This window comes from Ovis canadensis, chromosome 18, assembly GCF_042477335.2.
Source record: "Ovis canadensis isolate MfBH-ARS-UI-01 breed Bighorn chromosome 18, ARS-UI_OviCan_v2, whole genome shotgun sequence".
Classification (NCBI taxonomy): domain Eukaryota; kingdom Metazoa; phylum Chordata; class Mammalia; order Artiodactyla; family Bovidae; genus Ovis; species Ovis canadensis.
The window spans coordinates 23,105,077-23,125,211 of NC_091262.1; the positions used below are offsets into that span (position 1 = coordinate 23,105,077).

Genomic DNA, 20,135 nt, shown 5'->3' on the forward strand with positions numbered 1-20,135 from the left:
ACACTATTTTTAGCATGCAAAGTCTCTTAACCCAAGACTCCTAGCGTTCCTTACTCAGATCTTTGTGTTTAAACTTTTGTAGATTCCCTAGCCATAGGCAAACTCATTCCAAAAGACATGCTAAACAATTTAAACGTTTGAAAAGGCATCCACATCCACAGCGTGGAAGTTTCCGCATCTGCGTACCTTTCCATTAACAACACCCACAATAAAGTGCTAACATCAGGGTAGGTCTTGATTTAAGTGCATAGCAACATAATGCCCGCCCCTCCTCCCGCCCTCCTCCCCTCTTCAGTTTCCGGGTGTTAAACCAAGTTCTCCTCGGGTTGCAAATTTAAATCGTTCAGAGATACCTTTCACAGGGAGTTCTCTTTGAACTTCTGTCCAGGCTAATTCAAACCCGTTCGGTATTTTCCTCCTTCTCCATTAATACAGTGGAGCTCAAAGAAGAAAATTCACCAGTGTTTTCTCCTTTGTACGTGTTCAATAGGTACCCCTGCAGCAATAACCTGGAGGAGGAGCCGGTCTGCGAGAGCAGGGGCCACCGGTAATCGGATCCGGGGTTGTTGTGCGTGTAAAGTGCTAACACTTTTGACAGCCACCATCCTAAAGGGGTGTAGCAAGTCATTGGGAATTTGTACACAGACTGCCCTATCCATTACGCATCGCCCATATCATACCCATAATCTCCCAAGGCAGAGATGCTATTACACTCAGCGGGCCAAGGGCTGCCCGCGCTTAGATACACACAACTCCCACTGACTCTGTGTGCTACCGACGTACTTCAATGGGACTTGTCAGCGGCATAAATTTAGCTCAGTACAGTCACTGCCGCAGCGGGCGCAGCCAAACAGAGAGACCAGGCTGTGTGTTTAAAAGGCTGAGGAAGAACAAAAAAGCTGCCAGTTTTCATAGGAAATCTTATCCCTAGAGCATGAAGAACTGGAGCCTGACACCCGCCACACCACCCTCATCTCACAAACTGCCGATTCCAGCCTGGAACTTGGAAGCAGCAGAAACAGAGAGGGCATGAAAAAAAAAAATTTTTTTAATGTCCTGCTACAGGGCATAAAACTGTGCTTTGCATCCAACCTGATTATGTGAGGGAAAAATTCCCCATAGATGATTCTCGCAACATTTATCGAAATTTCAAGGAACATCTTGGAACAAATGACCCTCTTTAAATAGAGAATATTTAAAACACATATCGCAAGGTCACATAGATGGCCAGCTCTTGAAAGCCGCCGCTCTATTTTGAGTCACACACAGGCGTCGTGGGCCTTGTGGTATATAGTACAGCATTTCTTTTTGGCCCTTTCATAATGTTTTTGCCATGTTATCTAATGTAATTCTTTGAGAGGTCTGTCTTGGCTTTTCAGACAACCCCAAATCATACCTGGTAAGGTGATGAGTGTCACTGACCACAAGGCGAGCCTACAGTAAACTCCAGGGTTTAATCTGTATTCTGAGCCTTCGCCACTGCAGACAACAAAGTCTGTTCATAATCACAGAATGTTTGGTGAGCAGGGCCTGAGTGCCAGTCCATGCTTCGCATTGCACTGTGTGTCTTGGACGTATCCCTTAGCATCTCTAAGCCCTGGTTTTCTCACCTGTGCAGAGAGTACCAGAAAAGATATGCGAAACAGCTTGAGATCTCCATCAAATGGGTGGATCCACGTGTCATACTGTGTGGTATACGGTCATAGTGTCTGAGCTTCCCAGGCGGTGCTCGTCGTAAGGAACCCGCCTGCCAAGGCGGGAGATGTCAGAGGTGTAGCTTCAGTCCCTGGGTCTGGAAGATCCCCTGGGGGAGGGCATGGCAACCCACTCCAGTATTCTGGCCTGGAGAATCCCCAGGGACAGAGGGGAGCCTGGCAGGTTACAGTCCATGGGGTCACACAGAGTTGGACACGACCAAAACGGCTTAGCACACAGCACACAGGTACTCAAGAAAAGCCTTCTCCTATTTCTTTTTCCTCTCTTCTTCCGCAAGACAGTCTTAAGAAGTTACTGCTCATGCAAACCCAGGTCTATTAAGAAATATACTGCATTTCAAGAAAATGATTATTGCCCCAAGAATGATAAATGGTCACATGTGAAAAAGAGCACATTTAAAGCTATCCTCATCCTTTGATAGTTGTTACAGAACAGATAAGAATAATCTATTCAAAAGGAAAATAAAAAACTAAAGGGTAAGGAAACAAATTAGACATTTACTTAGGTCTGATTAGTGGCTCCTTCCAGTGGTGATTTGAGCTGAGTTTAGGGTCCCTGAACTGTTAATGTGCACTGCTGAGAGGTGACCATATTAAGAAGCTGAATGCATAACTCATTCAAAGTTCACACAGATTGTCTTAGTTTGGGAAAGAACAAACTCAGGTGCAGTTCCATTAATGCAGCAAAACTAGTATGTTTCATGATAATAAGTTTAGGTATAGAAAGCTATCTTTCTCCTGGATAAATTTAGTTTTCTTATCATTGCTTAATTTTTTTTTCTTTTCGTTTTTTTCAATATGAGGACCCTCGTTCAGAGTAGAATTAATCATGTTGATCATGTGTTAAAAAATTACATCACTCTAAAAGACTTCCATTCATTCTAAAAAAGGTAGTCTTGGTCAGATTTTTATAAGAATGCATTCTTGAATAGGAAGAAGGGCACTAGGTTAAATTTGAAAAGTATGAGTAATTCAGGAAAAAAATCATACTTTTTTTTATGTTTTCTGATATAAAAATATTGCTCTACCATTGTTAAGTAACTCCCATTGGCACATTTAACTCTCTGAAGGCTCTGATGGAAGATGCAATATCATGTTTATGAGAAGAAAGTAACAACTGAAGTTTAATAAATTTGGAGAGAGCACATGCTAGTTTGTGTGCGTGTAGAAACTGACTTTTTTCAGTTATCTCTGGTGTGAAGTTTTGCAGTTAGAAATGTTGAAAGTGAAAAGAAAAATTGAATTTGCACCACGTTCAGGGGATCTGAAGAGCTTGTATTTAAAAATTTGGTAGTGGTGGGGACCATGCAACCTGTTCTATTTGTGTAAGAAAATCAGCAGAAATACAGCAAGCTTTACTCTAAATATAAGCTGAGGTCATAAATCAGGCTGTAAATGGAAAATAAAATGGATATACACACATCCAAATATACATGATAAATTCTTTAAATTCTCTTTGTCTTATCAAAGAGAATAGAAAAATACTAATAAAATTAAGCTGCCTTCTGCCTTCCTCCTTTCGTGTGGACCTGATTGTAATAGTGGCCTCTTCATTCTGGCTAAACTTTGTGGTTAGTAAATTTTGTTTAACAGAAATTCTTTTTGAAAAACAAGGTCTGTCCCCTGTTCGTGCACACACTTGCCTCCATCTGACTGATCCCTGCCGTCCGTCTCAGGCAGGTCAGGTCAGAGCGTCGCATCAGCCTGCGACGAATGGATTTAGGACACGAAGCATTTCCTCAAAAATAAAATTCCCTGTGAAAACTTTGCAGGAGCAACAAATACATCAGAAATGCGATATGGGAAGAGTGCCAGAAGTCAAGCTAAAATGAAGGCCGAATCCTTGAGATCAGAGAGAAGGGGAAAAGGGTCAGAGAGAGAAGTGAAAGGAAAAGCAGGGCAGGAGGAGAGAAGGGACCCAAATTAGAACAAGAGGCGATGCTTATTAATAACCTTGCTGACCCACGGGCCCCTGACACAAAATGCATTAAGTATTGTTGGGACATTCAGCTCCATCACTTACAGGAGAAGCGTGTGAAATGGTGTTGGAAGCTGCAAACTCTCGAGAAGAGCCAAAAAAGCCAGGGTAAGGTAAGGGCGCGGACTCACGGGGTTGAGAAGTTCCCTTTCTTCTCCTGCAGCATCCTCTCTGGGCAGCCTACCTCACACCTCCACGCTTCCAGCCAGCTGGAATTTAAAATACACATATGAAACTATGTTTTTCTTGAATGCAAAAAATAACACACATCCTGAAATTCCATGGCGGTCCTGTGGTTAGAACTCTGCGCTTCTACTGCAGGGGCCCTGGGTGGATCCCTGATTGGGCAACTAAGATCCCACAAGCAGAGCAGCATGGACAGTTGAAAAAAATAAGAATAAAATAGATACACGTTCATTGCAGAACATTTGGAAATTATGGAAAAGCAAGAAGTCGATAATTCTTCTAGTCCCGCCACTTGTATATAATCATTGTCAGTACGTGGATACACATTTTCTCATCTTTTTCCTCTGCTTTCTTGCATGCATATATTCGCATGTTGGAAAAGTACAACTGAGGTCCTGGTGTCATCCACTGTTTTGGAATCTGGTTTTCCTATCTGACTAGTCCTAAAAGATCTTTGCAAGGGTTATTAAAACTATTATAAAACACGATTTTTATCTTGGCATCATAATTCCTTATTTGATGGTGAATTCATTTGACCTCTAGATATTCATGGAACGTTGTAAATTTTTGCATTTTAAAATGTTCGTGTGCATCTCTGTTCACTCTGGAAATAACTGTGAGTGAAATTCCTGGGTCAAAACCTTTTGGGAGGGGCTATAATTTGCAGAGATGCCCTCTGAAGTACTTATGCCAGTTTATATTCCCACCTGCCATGAAAGAGAATCCAGAACTCACAAACCATCATTAATTCTTCCCAAACCGAGTTAAGAAACTTAGAACCTACTGTGATCCCTATTTCCTTAATAACTTCATGTTTATTGGCTGTCTTGTTTTGTGTGCATGTTATTTGCCTGTTATTTTAATTTCTATTTAAAATTGGAAAAGGTGTATTTAATTTTTAATGGTGTTAGATCTTTACATGTTAAGATGTAAAGGTTCTTTGAATAGTGCATTTATTAACCCTTTCACTCTTGCCCATTGCAAACATTGCTCCATTTTGTCACTAGATTTTTAAAACTGTTAATGGATTTTCAATGTATATGTTTATCAATTTAAATATATAACTATTTTCATTTAGTCTTTCTTCCTCTGCTTTTGTGCTTAGATAAGCCTTGCACATCTCAGGGTTAGAGAAATATTAACCTGTATTTTCTATTAGTATTTTTGTGGCTCTTGTTATTTAAAAAAAAAACACACTTAAATATCTCTCATATATTTGGTCTGTGTGATAAGAATCTATTTCCTCACTGATCTAAATGTCGCTATTTATTGGACCTATTTCTGTATTTTAGAATTTTATTCATTATCTTTCTGTCTTTATCACTTCTTTTGCCAAAACTCTCCTCTTTTAAAAAAATCACAATTTAAGGATATGCTTTCATATCTAGTAATGCAAGTTTTTTTCTTCTTCTTTACAATTAGTTTTCTGGGTTATGCCTCCCTATTTGTTATACCATAAGAACTCATCAAGTTCAAAATGTTAAGAGAAGACAATTGATACGTCAGTGTGAGGATCTGACGTCTCTAATACTGAGTTCTCTCATTTAGAAGTAAAGCATGCCTTCCCATTTATTTTTTTCATGTGAACTCCTATTAAAGTTGTAGTTTCTTCATGCATTTTTCAGTGTGCATGGTGTCAGATTTATTCACTGCTATTGTGAATACAATTTCTCTGTTAAATCCTATAACTGTTTTCTGAGGAAAATGATTTTCTTATGTATTTTTATTTTGTATTTTCCTACTTTACTGGTTTCTTATTCAAAAGAATTTGCCAATGGATTCTTTTGAGCCATCTAAGTAAATACTTTCATCTGCAGATAATAATTTTGTCCCTTTCCTTCAAATTATTTAATTTCTTCATTTTCCCACTTTTTACAAAAGAGTCAACTTCCACAGTATTTAAATTATTCTTTATTCAGAATGCTGACAATATTTTACTACCATGCATAATGGCCTGAATATAATGTATTTTGGAAGGGCTCTGGCTTTTAGAATGTGTTCAAGGCTTCAAATTTTGATATCCCTTCCCGAACCTTCTGTCCACTGGTCTCACTGTGTGTCTCCCAGCCCTCTCTGCCCAGGACCGAACAAGTCTTACACAAGTCAATACACAAGTGTTTTGTCTCTATATGAACAGCCTCATCACTTACCTACCTAGTCTAAACACCCACATTTCACTGTGGGAAAGTTCACCTTCAATTCTCAGACCAACACATCTAAACCACTATTGTTTTACTTAGGGCCTCCCATGAAACTGCCAGGCTATTTTCTGCCAACTTAGAAGTTAGAGTCTTGTGTAAGAATTTTTTTTAAGTTTGCATTTTAAGAAAATGCTAAACTATTTTCTCACATAGAAATTATCATTTCATTTGAATTTGCTGACTTTTTGCCAGTGAAAAGTTAAAATAACCTGGATTTTGCATATGCCATGCAAAAAGGCTTGGCTCCCTGGGTTCCACTGGTTAGAACAATGTGTGAAAATAAGAGTGAGGAGAGGAGTAAGAGCGATAGTTTGGGATCTTGCCCGGGGTTACCTATGGGGAGGACGGCGGGTGAGTCCCTGTAAGATGGGAATGGAGCTGGTCTCTGAATCACCTGAGTCTTCATTTCTTCAGCTCTAATTTTGGGCCATCACCTGCCTCGAAAATGTAATTCGGGAATGAGAGAAAATATGTGTAAGGGGTTTTGGAGGACACTTGGCAACTAGTGGGCACTTACTGAGACAAACTGTTGGCTTCTGGCTAGGTTTGAAGGGAAGGATTTAGGTCACATTATAGGTAAAAAAATGGAAAGAAGATACCCTTTACTATAAATTTCTACATAGTTAACCCCAAGTCCACTCAAGGACTTTAGGATTCAGCTAACAGTCGATGCTTCCCAAGGGGTGCCATTCTTAAACAGTGTCTGCCCACCACCACCTCCCAAGGAGACAGACACTGCTACTTGTTTCTTCTCTTCTGTCCGGCGTGGTCTTTGCCGTGAATGCCAAATATCACTGGAATCAACCTTTCATCCCACCTTGATGAAGCAGGGGCTCCAAATGTTTAGATTTCCTCATCCACTAAGGGGTACCAGAAGGGCTCCTCGTTTTGATAATACAGTACATACTCCTTGTGGCCATGTGCCTGGCATTTAAGGACTTCCTTGTCAGCACGCCTTCGCTTTTCCAATTTGTTAGCCTAGAGAACATGCTTATTAGTATCAAACTTAAGCCTTGCCAAGGCAGAGTGAAAACTTTCTTCTATCTTTTCCAAAGTGAAGCTAGAGATCTGATTTTTTTTTTTACATGGTGGGAGGTTTCTGTATTATTATTGTTTAAAATCAATTTCCTTTACTCCATATTCTTTTCCTGTTGTTTATTTTATCTGTCCCTCTCTCCCAGAGGAGTAGCATTAAGGCCCCCATTTGGTTTTTATTAGTGTAATCAGTTAATAGCTGTTCTATAATGCTTTACTTATTGTGTTAATTTTCTGTACTTATGTCCAGAGGCAGCTTCCTGGAAGACCACATTTAAAAAAATAGAAGATCTAACTTACTTCTTCTTTAATGGGTCCAGCAGCCATTTATAGTTTCAGCTAAGATTACTGAATACTGTTGATTTACAAGGTCATTGAAAAGATATATAAACCGCAGCCACTATTGTTTTTTACTAGGAAAAAATTTTATTTTTCAAATACATAAGATTCTTTACCCTCAATTATTTCTATAATAATTTTATCTTTTTATTAAGACTAAATACATATAGATATTAATACATTTCATCTTTTCTCAAATTAATGACAATGGTATAACTGTGATTATCTTTTAGCAACCAAAGTCTGTTTCCAGAGGTTTGAGTTTGACATGAGAGAAACACTGTATCAATTCCATTGTACCTGATTTGGTGCTGAGGTTGAACTAGTATAATGGTTTGCTGCAGGATCCAGAGGCTATTAAAGCTTGAAAGCAAAGTGAAACCCTTAGGTTGACCTTGGCTGCTTAAGGATCCTCTGGATGGGGGTGAGGGGTGACTGGTTCTATTTTGCACAGGACGGCTCGTCCTCAGGCTAAGCTGGAAACTGTGCAAAAAGTGTGTGTGTGCGTTAGTCGCTCAGTCCTGTCTGACTCTCTGCGATCCCGTGGACTATACCCCACGGAGGCTCCTCTGTCCATGGGATTCTCAGGGCAAGAATACTGGAGTGGGTTGCCATTTCCTTCTCCACAGCTACTATTTTAGATCTATCTATAGGAAGTCTTAAAAACCTACTAGTCTGATAAAGGTACAGACACTAACCTCAATATTTCAGTCTCTATTATTCCACTTCTCTGTGTCGGTGTTGAAAAAGTCAGAGCTATGGGTATATGCTATTCTGTGTACTTGTCAGTTTCCATGTTTTAGCCCAGACCTTGGCGGGACCCAAGAGCCGGGAATGGAGATTCCATTCATCATCTGCTCCTCTTTCCTGAGACTTCCCCAATCTCTGTCCCTTGGGGCCCATGTGTATAGTGTGCCAGTCACTGCATGCTAAACTCTGGGTCCCGGGACTACTGTCTGATTGTTGGGGATTATAATGGAGGGTAACTTACATGAACTTCATTACTTGTAGGACTAGTTCTCAAATTAAAACACAAGCTTCAAAGCAGAGCACAGGGACCAACTAACTTACCTGAAGGATGACAGAGACGATATGGGTAATCCATGTGACAGGTTGGGCTCCCCTGTTAGGTTGCAATCGGAAATTAGGTGGAGGCATGGAAGTGAACACAGCTCAGTGATCAGATCGTGGGTTCAAGATCTGCCTCTGGGGTGAATTAGCTTTTAAGGTTTTCAGGGCCCTCGATTTCCTCCTCTGTAAAACAAAAGTTAGGAAGAAAGTTCTAAAGTTCCTCCACTTACAGGCGAGGCAACGTTCAGTCAGTGATCTGTCTGGGCATCATCTCAGGGAGGATGGATTATCAACAGGCGATTGGATCAGGATTAGACTGCTTCCCACTCATTGCTGAGTCTCTGTCTTTGATGAGCAAGTTCTTGGCACAAAACGGAGCCCATCCACACTTTTATCCTACGTTAGTTTTTATTGTGAGGCCAAAGTAAATTTCTGTTGGAGATGTGGTTCCTACAGTACCATGACTGTGAGTTGCAGAGAGGCGAACACTCTAAGGAAGCCCTAAGTGCTAACCGCGTGACCCGGGGAGTCAGCTCCTCTCTCTCTCTCTTCTTTATCTGTCACATGATGTGTGTGGAGAGGAGTCAGCAAAGTAGCTTCAACTAAGAAAGTTAGTTACCTTGTGAGAATTGCCTGCTGTGTTAAACAAGTACAAAGGGTCAGATGCCCCCAACATCTGGTACGCACAGCCGGCAGAGCATGCTACCCATGGTTCACTGCTCCCTGAGAAGCTGTACATGACCTGCTAGGGGACAGGCTGAGAAAGAGAAGATGGAAAGGGGCTCTGTAGGCAAAGGGTTGACTGGGAATTCTAAACAAACAAGGAAATGACACCTCCCGACATGGCCTGTTTTTGAGCTGCAGAATGTATCAAATGCTGTATTTAAATCCATGCAGTGCCCAGCTCTTAGCACCATGCCCCACCGGTTTTGTGTTTCTGTATCATGCCAGTGATGGTGATGTTTGAGGACTTTCCTTTCAGGCTGTGCCATCCAAGAGGGCGATGGAAGGCAACCTAGCAAAGTCAAAGCAAATTCAAAAGAAAGAGGGGAAAAGCCATATACATTTCAGTGGAAGTACTTTAAAGCATTTCAAGTAGGAGTCTGAAAAATAATTACAAAGTTTAAAAAGAAGAATCTTAACTTTGATCTGATTTTCTTCTGTAAAGCGATTAAGTGCATCATTTTTCAAATGTGAAACTGAAAACATTCTAGTTCAGTTCAGTTCAGTCGCTCAGTCGTGTCTGACTCTTTGCAACCCCATGAATCGCAGCACGCCAGGCCTCCCTGTCCATCACCAACTCCTGGAGTTCACTCAGACTCACGTCCATCGAGTCAGTGATGCCATCCGGCCATCTCATCCTTTGTCGTCCCCTTTTCCTCCTGCCCCCAATCCCTCCCAGCATCAGTCTTTTCCAATGAGTCAACTCTTTGCATGAGGTGGCCAAAGTACTGGAGTTTCAGCTTTAGCATCATTCCTTCCAAAGAACACCCAGAACTGATCTCCTTCAGAATGGACTGGTTGGGCCTCCTTGCAATCCAAGGGACTCTCAATAGTCTTCTCCAACACCACAGTTCAAAAGCATCAATTCTTCGGCACTCAGCCTTCTTCACAGTCCAACTCTCACATCCATACATGACCAGTGGAAAAACCATAGCCTTGACTAGATGGAACTTTGTTGGCAAAGTAATGTCTCTGCTTTTCAATATGCTATCTAGGTTGGTCATAACTTTCCTTCCAAGGAGTAAGTGTCTTTTAATTTCATGGCTGCAATCACCATCTGCAGTGATTTTGGAGCCCCCCAAAATAAAGTCTGACACTGTTTCCACTGTTTCCCCATCTATTTCCCATGAAGTGATAGGACCAGATGCCATGATCTTCGTTTTCTGAATGTTGAGCTTTAAGCCAACCTTTTCACTCTCCTCTTTCACTTTCATCAAGAGGCTTTTTAGTTCCTCTTCACTTTCTGCCATAAGGGTGCTGTCATCTGCATATCTGAGGTTATTGATATTTTTCCCGGCAATCTTGATTCCAGCTTGTGCTTCTTCCAGCCCAGCATTTCTCATGATGTACTCTGCATATAAGTTAAATAGCCAGGGTGACAATATACAGCCTTGATGTACTCCTTTTCCTATTTGGAACCAGTCTGTTGTTCCATGTCCAGTTCTAATTGTTGCTTCCTGACCAGCATATAGGTTTCTGAAGAGGCAGGTCAGGTGGTCTGGTATTCCCATCTCTTTCAGAATTTTCCACAGTTTATTGTGATCCACACAGTCAAAGGCTTTGGCATAGTCAATAAAGCAGAAATAGATGTGTTTTTTTGGAACTCTCTTGCTTTTTCCATGATCCAGTGGATGTTGGCAATTTGATCTCTGGTTCCTCTGCCTTTTCTAAAACCAGCTTGAACATCTGGAAGTTCACGGTTCACGTATTGCTGAAGCCTGGCTTGGAGAATTTTGAGCATTACTTTACTAGCGTGTGAGATGAGTGCAATTGTGCGGTCGTTTGAGCATTCTTTGGCATTGCCTTTCTTTGGGACTGGAATGAAAACTGACCTTTTCCAGTCCTGTGGCCACTGTTGAGTTTTCCCAAATTTGCTGGCATACTGAGTGCAGCACTTTCACAGCATCATCTTTCAGGATTTGAAACAGCTCAACTGGAATTTCATCACATCCACTGGCTTTGTTCGTAGTGATACTTTCTAAGGCCCACTTGACTTCACATTCCAGGATGTCTGGCTCTAGATGAGTGATCACACCATCGTGATTATCTTGGTCGTAAAGATCTTTTTTGTACAGTTCTTCTGTGTATTCTTGCCACCTCTTCTTAATATCTTCTGTTTCTGTCAGGTCCATACCATTTCTGTCCTTTATCGAGCCCATCTTTGCATGAAATGTTCCCTTGGTATCTTTAATTTTCTTGAAGAGATCTCTAGTCTTTCCCATTCTGTTCTTTTCCTCTATTTCTTTGCATTGATCACTGAAGAATGCTTTCTTATCTCTTCTTGCTATTTGGAACTCTGCATTCAGATGCTTATATCTTTCCTTTTCTTTGCTTTTCACTTCTCTCCTTTTCACAGCTATTTGTAAGGCCTCCCCAGACAGCCATTTTGCTTTTTTGCATTTCTTTTCCATGGGGATGGTCTTGATCCCTGTCTCCTGTACAATGTCACGAACCTCAGCCCATAGTTCATCAGGCACTCTATCTATCAGATCTAGGCCCTTAAATCTATTTCTCACTTCCACTGTATAATCATAAGGGATTTGATTTAGGTTGATTATAATCTTTGCAGCCAAAGATGGAGAATCTCTATACAGTCTATACAGTCAGCAAAATTCTAGTGGTTGGACCCAAATGCTTTCATTTGTGTCTTGGGATTTCTATAATTCCCCCCTCCCCCAACCAAAAGTTAAAAAAGTTATTGAGGTGATTTTCCAGAGGGATTAATACATAAAGCATCTGCTGGTCAGCTCTCATAAAAACTATAGCAGCATAGACTAGCTAGATTCAAATGATGCAAGTGTCCAGTTAACAGCACCAAAGTAAGAAATCTGTAAAGTTGATTTGATGGAAATGAATTGTCAAGGTACAACTGGAATTTGCCCTTTCAGTCATTGTTGGTGTTTTAATGGGAAGGCACCCAACCTGGACTTTAGAAATCCTGGCAGTAGTCCTCAAATTCAAGGAAAGCTTCAAAGCAGAATGTAGGGACAAACTAACTTAATTAAAATGTATCAAGGGAGTTAAATACAAAAAAAGGAATGTGATAGATTGAGCCCCAATGTAGGTTATTTCTTCTCAAAATTTTAAACCCTAAATCCTCCATGAAAAGTGAAAGTGAAAGTCATTCAGTGGTGTCTGACTGTTTGTGACTGTACAGGCCATGGAATTCTCCAGGCCAGAACACTGGAGTGGGTAGCTATTCCTTTCTCTAGGGGATCTTCCCAACCCAGGGATTGAGCTCAGGTCTCCTGCATTGCAGGCAGATTCTTTACCAGCTGAGCCAGCAGGGAAGCCCAAGAATACTGGAGTGGTTAGCCTATCCCTTCTCCAGGGCATGTTCCCGACCCAGGAATCTAACCAGGGTCTCCTGTATTGCAGGTGGATTTTTTTTTACCAGCTGAGCCACCAGGGAAGCCCTTCATAGTTCCTGTATATAAATGCTAGACTGTCAGTTCCTTGATGACAGATAAAAGGTACTGTTCTCTTTTTGCTTCTTAGTACCCAGGCTTCCCTGGTGGCTCAGCTGGTAAAGAATCCTCTTGCAATGTGGGAGACCTGGGTTCGATCCCTGCGTTGGGAAGATCCCCTGGAGAAGGGATAGGCTACCCACTCCAGTATTCTGGCATGGGGAATATATAGTCCATGGGGTGGCAAAGAGTTAGACATGACTGAGTGACTTTCACTTTCACCCAGCATGTAGTTTCGCACATAATATATTTCTGTTAACTGTTTGTGAAATAGTGGAATAAAAACACTGTGTTAACTTTTAAAAGGTGTGGCATATTTCCCCCCTAGTAACTAGATGGATTCACCACTTGGGCACCCACTAGGAATCCAAGCAGAGTTGGCCTCTGGGCTCAGTTTGGCCAGTGCTTGTCTAACCTTCAGAAAGGGAGAAACTTCAGCCTCACATAGCAGTGTGGGTTTCTGGGTTCTTTTGACACCTGAGATGCGGCAGGCTTTGGGTCACAGCTGCACGTGGTGACGCTTAGCTGAGGCGTAGGAGCAGCTGCCCCCATTACTCAGGGTTCCTTCCAAGTTGCCACCATTCCCTAGCATATGACTCCAGGCCAATTTCACTTTTTAACTTACCAGCCTGGTCCACGGGACAGGCTTTCAGATCAGGAGGGAATCTTTGGTCTGCTTTGTATCACTGCTAGTTTCAAATGGAGTTAAAGATCTGAGTGTGGGCTTAACTGTTTTCTCCAGGTTCGTGAAAAGAGAAGGCGTGCTTCTAGGTACTAGGCTTGGAGGATTGGTCTTTACTACGTTCATTGCTGACGTCTCTGTGCTCCAGGGGCATTAGCGTGGTCTTGGAGTTCTGGATACTCCTCATGGTATCGGATAGGAGCCCACTGGGGCTCTAGTTTGTCAAAGTATACTAAAACGCAACACCCTCACATCATCAAAAAGGGTACAGCAGTCCATCTGTCTATACCTTTCTTTCTGATATTATGTTTGTGCGGGAACTTTTCAAAATTACATCTATTCTCTTACAGTGAATCAAAATGGGGAAAGAATGGAGACTAAGTCGGAGTAATGCCCATTGGTGAAAGTCCAATAATTGAAATCATTATTGCTTAAGATACCATTGCTTTAATCAGCCTTATCATAAATCAATGCTTTTCACAAATGAAGGTTTAAAGTAAAGTGCTATTAAATCAGGACTCTTAAAAGGCATGATGCAATCGGGAAGCTCCGGAAAATGGCTAAAAAAGTGGTTTCTGAATGGATCCACTGGTTCGAGCATTTTAGCTTCCACTTAATTAAAAAAAATATTACCTGTTCCTTTCTTAGAAATTACATATCGGAGGTCTGTAATGGCCAAGCCTTTAACCCATTAAAAAAATTTACTCCCAGGAACAGTTCATATTTGACATTTAATTGATTTTTCTTGGAGAGGAAAATATGTTTCTCTCCTTCCTTTCTTGATTGACTTTTCAAAACTCACCTTATGAGCTGTAAAGAGGGAGAGGCATAATCGATTTTCAAAAACAAAAGTGCACATACACATGTACTCACATACGTATGTTGGACACCTGTGTGGACATAAAGTGAAGTCACTCAGTCATGTGTGACTCTTTGTGTTCCCATGGACTGTAGCCTAACAGGCTCCACTGTCTGTGGAATTTTCCAGGCAAGAGTCCTGGAGTGGGTTGCCATTTCCTTCTCCAGAGGATCTTCCCGACCTGTGGATCAAACACAGGCCTCCGGCATTGCAGGCAGACGCTTTACCCTCTGAGCCACCAGAGAAGCCTGTGGACATAAAGATCTCCCCTATACTGGGAGCTGGCACTTTCCTGATATAACTCTGTGAGGCAGGCATTGCTATCTCCATTTAACAGAGTAGAAACAAAGGCCCAGAGAGGTTCATTGCTTGTGGAGGGTCATGCAGGCAGTATTGACGTGAGGTTGAGTCTTTATCCCTTCCACCATGTTGCTTGCTTTTGGGTGCATTTCATACCCAGGTGTGCAAGCATCCATACCAATGATCCCCACCTTTGCAGTCACTAATCCTTTTAGCCTGTTTACCCGACACCAGGTTCTGGAATTTAACAAATAACACTACACCATCTATAAATGTCAAAAGAGCCCAACTCTGATTTGTACTTTTTCTGTGAATATTGCATTGTGAGTGAGCCAGGAGAAGCTGCTGAACTAGCCTCCTAAGTGATAGCATCTTAAAAGAGATTTCTTGTTGAAGAGTTTGGTGTGGATGAGCAGGGAGGTCAGATGTTTTCTTGTTAGAACAATGCCCACACGGATTTCAAATGAAACTTCGGGCTCCTCAAAATTTGTTTAAAGAGAAAGAGGGAGTCAGCAGGACACTGATGTGGAAAGGGAAGAAAAAGCCTCTATTTGGTCACCTTGAGTAAGAAAATTTCCATTTCGATGTTGTCAGTCCCTCAGCTCTAACATGCAGTAACTCATCACCAAAGGCCAGAGTATTCTCTTTCTTTCCTTTCCTCTCTTTCCACAAACCCAGCTATTATTTAGTCTCTAGCAAAGCTGCACAAACCAACGGTTCCTCCTCAGATTATCCCTTTCAAGGCTCAGGTGATATGCCTCCTTGGGTTACACCTTCCAGGTTTTGTGGTCAGATGGGGCTGTGACAGTCTCCAGTATTCCACCTTGCAAGAAAATATTTATATGAGTCTCACCAGGTCCCATTTCCTCTGGGAATGGTCCTGCGTGCTGTGCCTTCATGCTAGTGGTGACAGCTGAATCGCTGGTTTTCATGGGACCACTGGACAGCTGGCAGGAAAACCAGGAACCTGCACCTTCCCCTCTGTGACTTCACTCAGCCTGAAAACTACAAGGTGTGTGACTGTGGGCTGAAAAGTTTCTGAGAGGTTACATGCAACACTTTGAGAAAACACTTGGAAGGAAACTCGCTGCTGCTGAAGCAATGGAAATTTGTACCATACACAGAATATTTATTTTCCTAGATCTGGAAACACCAGAGCTTGCTTGTACAGAGTCTTTCTATTATTATTAATTTTCATTTTGTTACTGGTAAATAGTAATTCCCATTATTCACCAAAGGGTCGTGAAACTGACACTTCTATATGGCTGAGAGGGGGGGTACATTTGCAAAACCCTTTTGGAAACTCAATTGATCACATGTGTCAAGAGCCACTGGCTTTTTTTTTAAACAACGTTTGACTAAATAATTTTACTTCTAGGAGTCTGTTCTCAGAACCAAAAAGATAGTGCTTGAAGATGTTCATCAAACTATTGCTTACAATAGTTAGAACCTAATATAAACCTACCAATATGGTAAATGGAAGTATAGAATATTTTCTTTATATTTACTGTTATGCAGCTGATATAATAACATTGAAACAGGATATGCATTCTTAATGATTACAAATATGTAGGCAAGATATCCACAGTTATAAAGTAGATGAAATTTACTGTCTGCTTAATACATGATAGGCAAGGTGGCAAATGCTTTATAGCCGTGTCTCCTTTAATCTGTTCGTCAGGTTAAGCCAAATTTATCATAGCTCCAATTTACAGATGAGGAAAGAGAGTCATAGGAATTGGTTTATCTAAAGTAATACTTCTAGGGTGAAATTTGAACCCCATCCTAGTTGACAACAGACCTTCTACAACATACAATTCCGGGTGCTATGTGATGAATTTCAAGTAAAAAACAAACATCAACCACCAAAAATAGAGGAAAAAACACCCCAAATCAAAAACAACCCAACACCAATAAACAAAAATCTGACAAGCCCTAATCTTAATGGTAATCACATGAAAAGGTGAGTAGGAAAACTTAAACCAAGAGAAAACATTCAAACTTGAAAAGATTGATCCTACACTAAATAAAATGACAGATAGCTGTCTAAAACAACCCTCATATGTTTAAAGTGTTTCCTGTGGATGGGAATTAGACCCCGTGCATCTGATCTTCTACTAAGAGAATCTAAGTATTAGTGATCAAATGTAAGGAAGCAAATCTTATGAGAGCAACTTTTGTACACAGGTGGAAAAGATCGTGTCCAAAATGACCTGTTAGGACCTAGGACTTCCCTGGTGGCTCAGACGGTAAAGCGTCTGTCTACAATGCGGGAGACCTGGGTTCGATCCCTGGGTTGGGAAGATCGCCTGGAGAAAGAAATGGCAACCCACTCCAGTATTATTGCTTGGAAAATCCCATGGACAGAGGAGCCTGGCAGGCTACAGTCCATGGGGTCGCAAAGAGTCGGACACGACTGAGCCACTTCACTTCTCTTCAAAATGATTGGAGAATTTTTTTGTAGGGTGGGTCCTAGACCAGTGATTCTTAACATACCTAGTGTGAGAACATATTTGAAAATACTAATGATAACTTCGGTCCATCTCTGATTCTCTCTCTCCAGAAAAAAACCCACTAATATAGTTGTTTCTCCGTCTCCTTCTGGGATAGTTTCCTGGATTTCTGAGGATACCAAAAACTGCAGATGCTCAAACCCTTTATATAAGATGATGTAGTGCAATTAGCCTTCCATAGCAGTGGGTACCAAATCCACAGATTCATCTAATTGTGGATCAAATTTTGATTGAGTGAACACACAGATGAGGAATCCGTAACAAGATCCCATCGTATTACCATAGGTACGTTTGATTGTATATCTATCTACTCTTATTTAGAGATCTTTGAAAACTTTTGGGTTCATTTCTGGTTTGAGGATTTAAATTACAATTACCCTTTATGTTTTGGCTTGCAGAATGTTCTTTGTCCCACAGTATGGGAGGTATTTTTTTCTTAAATCATTCAAACACTGATACCATTTCTTTGGAGTCTTGTCCACACCTGCATAGCTAAGATTTGTAAAGTAAGTTAGTATAATGAATAATTTAGCTTTGATGTTTTCTTTCATGTGATCACATGTTATTAAGGAGACTTGTATTCCAATGCATAGTTGACAACTGCCTTTTTGGTTTTCCACGCTAGGATGAAGAAAAAATGGAGAATATGCATTTTAAGGGGCTTCCCAAATAGCACTAGTGGTAAAGAACCCACCTGCCATTGCAGGAGATGTCAGAGATGCAAGTTCGATCCCTGGGCTGGGAAGATCCTGGAGGAGGTCATGGCAACCCACTCCAAGGTTCTTGCCTGGAGAAACCCATGGCAGGCAACAGTCTGTAGGGCCAAGAGTTGGACACTATTGAAGCGACTTAGAGCACTCACATGCATGCATTATAAGAATTAAAGGAAGTGCCGGCAGTGTAACTGATTCTCTAACAAAGAGAAAAGCTTCACAATGTGAGTGGACTGTATTATGAGCAGCTTTCCTCCCACATCTGCAAAAATGCACTTTCATTAAACACATACGTGTTAAGTGCACACGCAGAAGGTGTAGTGTTAGGTGGCTGTGCAAGATGGATGGATGATGCCTTTATACACGATGTTCCCAGGCCTCCTGCTGAGGTTTGGAATTGCACAGGGTAGCTTCCTAGAGCTGTTGGCTATGCCACTAATAAGATTACAGCTAGAGTATGATTTCATTTTCTGAGATAGTATCATCATCAAAAAGAAGAAAGTTATTTTTACCTTTTCTGTTTTCTGAAGTTGAAAAATCTTCGAGCAAAAGTCCCCTCCAAATTTATGTGTTTTCTCTCCCTTCTATTCAGGACTGTATAACAGCAAGACAGAAATAACCATGGTAAGAGGTCATTGGTCTGACTTCTGCAGAAACTTCCCCTGGGCAGTGGTCTCTACCTCTGTTACAGAAGACTGCAAAAATACCAGCCATTGTGCATCTGGCCAATTATGCAATGCTCTATCACAAGGGGAAATTCCTTCCTCACCCCAGCTGGTGAGCAGTTATGCCCTGGAGCCCAGGACGGACATGCCTTGTAACTTTTTAACCTAGTTAGTGTAACTGCCAATATTATTCCTATTCATATAAATGTCTAATCCTTTCTTGAATCTTGCTAGACTATTTGCCTCAATAATATCCTGCGGCAGTGAATTCCACAGGTAGATTATATGCTGTTTTAAAAAAGTGTTTCCTTTTATTCATTTTAAATTTGTTACCTTTTAATATCACAAGATGGCTCTTGTTCCTGCATTAAGTGGTATAGTGTACAGGCATTTCAAATTGAGCTTTAATTCTTCCAGGTCCTTTCTCTGCCATTATTAAAATCCCATCTTCTTCCTGTACTTTCTATTTAGACACGTGTAATCTTGATTAAATTTTAAGCCCCCCTGGACCATCTCATACTGCTTTGGACACATAGTAGGCACTGGAAAAAGTGCTCTGTGATTTTCAGTGTCGTTTATTGCACAGATATTTTTAAGCACCTATTCTGGGCAGGAATTGTTTTAAGTGTTGGAGAGACAGCTTTGAATAAGAGAAGGTCCTTGTTCTGAACGACCTCACTTTCTAGAGAGAGAGAGGACAAGTAGTAAAACAGTGGATAAGGAGAGGATCTACATCGTTTCAGATGTCTTACATATTCTGGGGAAATTAGACAATTGTCACTAGGAAAGGATGCCAGGGGCCACTTGAGGTCACCTGGCCAAATATCCACCTGTAAAGGGGACATTTGAAATTGACCCTCATGGAGTCATCTGTGTGAAATCCCCACGTAGGTGCATTTCAACTCCTAGATCAAGGCCTGGCTCCGGTTGAGATTCAGTTGTGGCTGAGTGAAAAAATGGATCAAGGCTAAGAAGGGAAATCTTAGTTACAGAAATCATCAGTGTATTACCAACAGACCCAGGAGGAACATTTCTTGAATCCCTGGGTTCAGTAACTCCAAAGACTATTAGAGTGGAAGGAACAGGGGATTTAATCAGTTAGACTCAGCTTTCGAGACCTAGCCATGTCCCTAAATACCTAACTGTATGACTTTGGCCAAGTCGCTGAATTTCTCTCATTCACCATGTTCTCATTTAGACAAAGAGGACTAAAACTTCCTTTCTTCACCAAGTTGGGAGGCCGGGAGGTCAGGTTAAATGACAGCACTTTATAAGTGGCCAAATGGTGTGGACATGTTTCTCATTCTTTCAGGAACCCGTCCTCTGCTGCACGCTGCTCTCTGTCCTTGTCTTTTGTTCTTATTCTTCTACTTACTGGTCCCTATTTGGAGTCTTGCCTCCACCTAACATTCATCCATGGCATCCTTGTACTTGGCTTTCTGCCCCAGGAGTAGCTTAAGAAAGGAGGAGGGGGGGGGTACCTTTCTGACATTCTTGTCTATATTTTAAGGACTTTAAAGATAGAAGAGGATGGAGCTGGTTGTTGTTGGGACAGTAGACTGGAGGTCTATAACAAATAATCAGTAGTGATTATTTGTTTTTATTTTGTTTATGGCTTAATCTTCTAGGGTCAGGTTACTCAAACTTTTGTGTGTAAAGACAAAGGCCTTGCCTGAATGTCTGAGGAC

The 20,135-nt window shown here is 41.3% G+C and overlaps 1 protein-coding gene across 2 annotated transcripts in view; it reads right to left on the reverse strand.

Moving 5' to 3' along the window:
- The window catches only part of LOC138423511 (uncharacterized), a 37,549-nt gene extending 19,021 nt beyond the window's left edge, over positions 1 to 18,528 (reverse strand). The window contains exons 1-4 of one of the 2 annotated variants that reach the window (XM_069559486.1): positions 18,295 to 18,383; positions 17,764 to 17,883; positions 8,526 to 8,708; positions 3,739 to 3,902 (exon numbers count right to left, since the gene is read on the reverse strand). The gene's annotated coding sequence lies outside the window, so the exon portion shown is untranslated. Of the gene's footprint in view, positions 1 to 3,738; positions 3,903 to 8,525; positions 8,709 to 17,763; positions 17,884 to 18,294 lie in introns of both variants that reach the window. The other variant, XM_069559485.1, reaches the window with a different exon arrangement.
- Between the last annotated feature and the right edge of the window lie 1,607 nt (positions 18,529 to 20,135).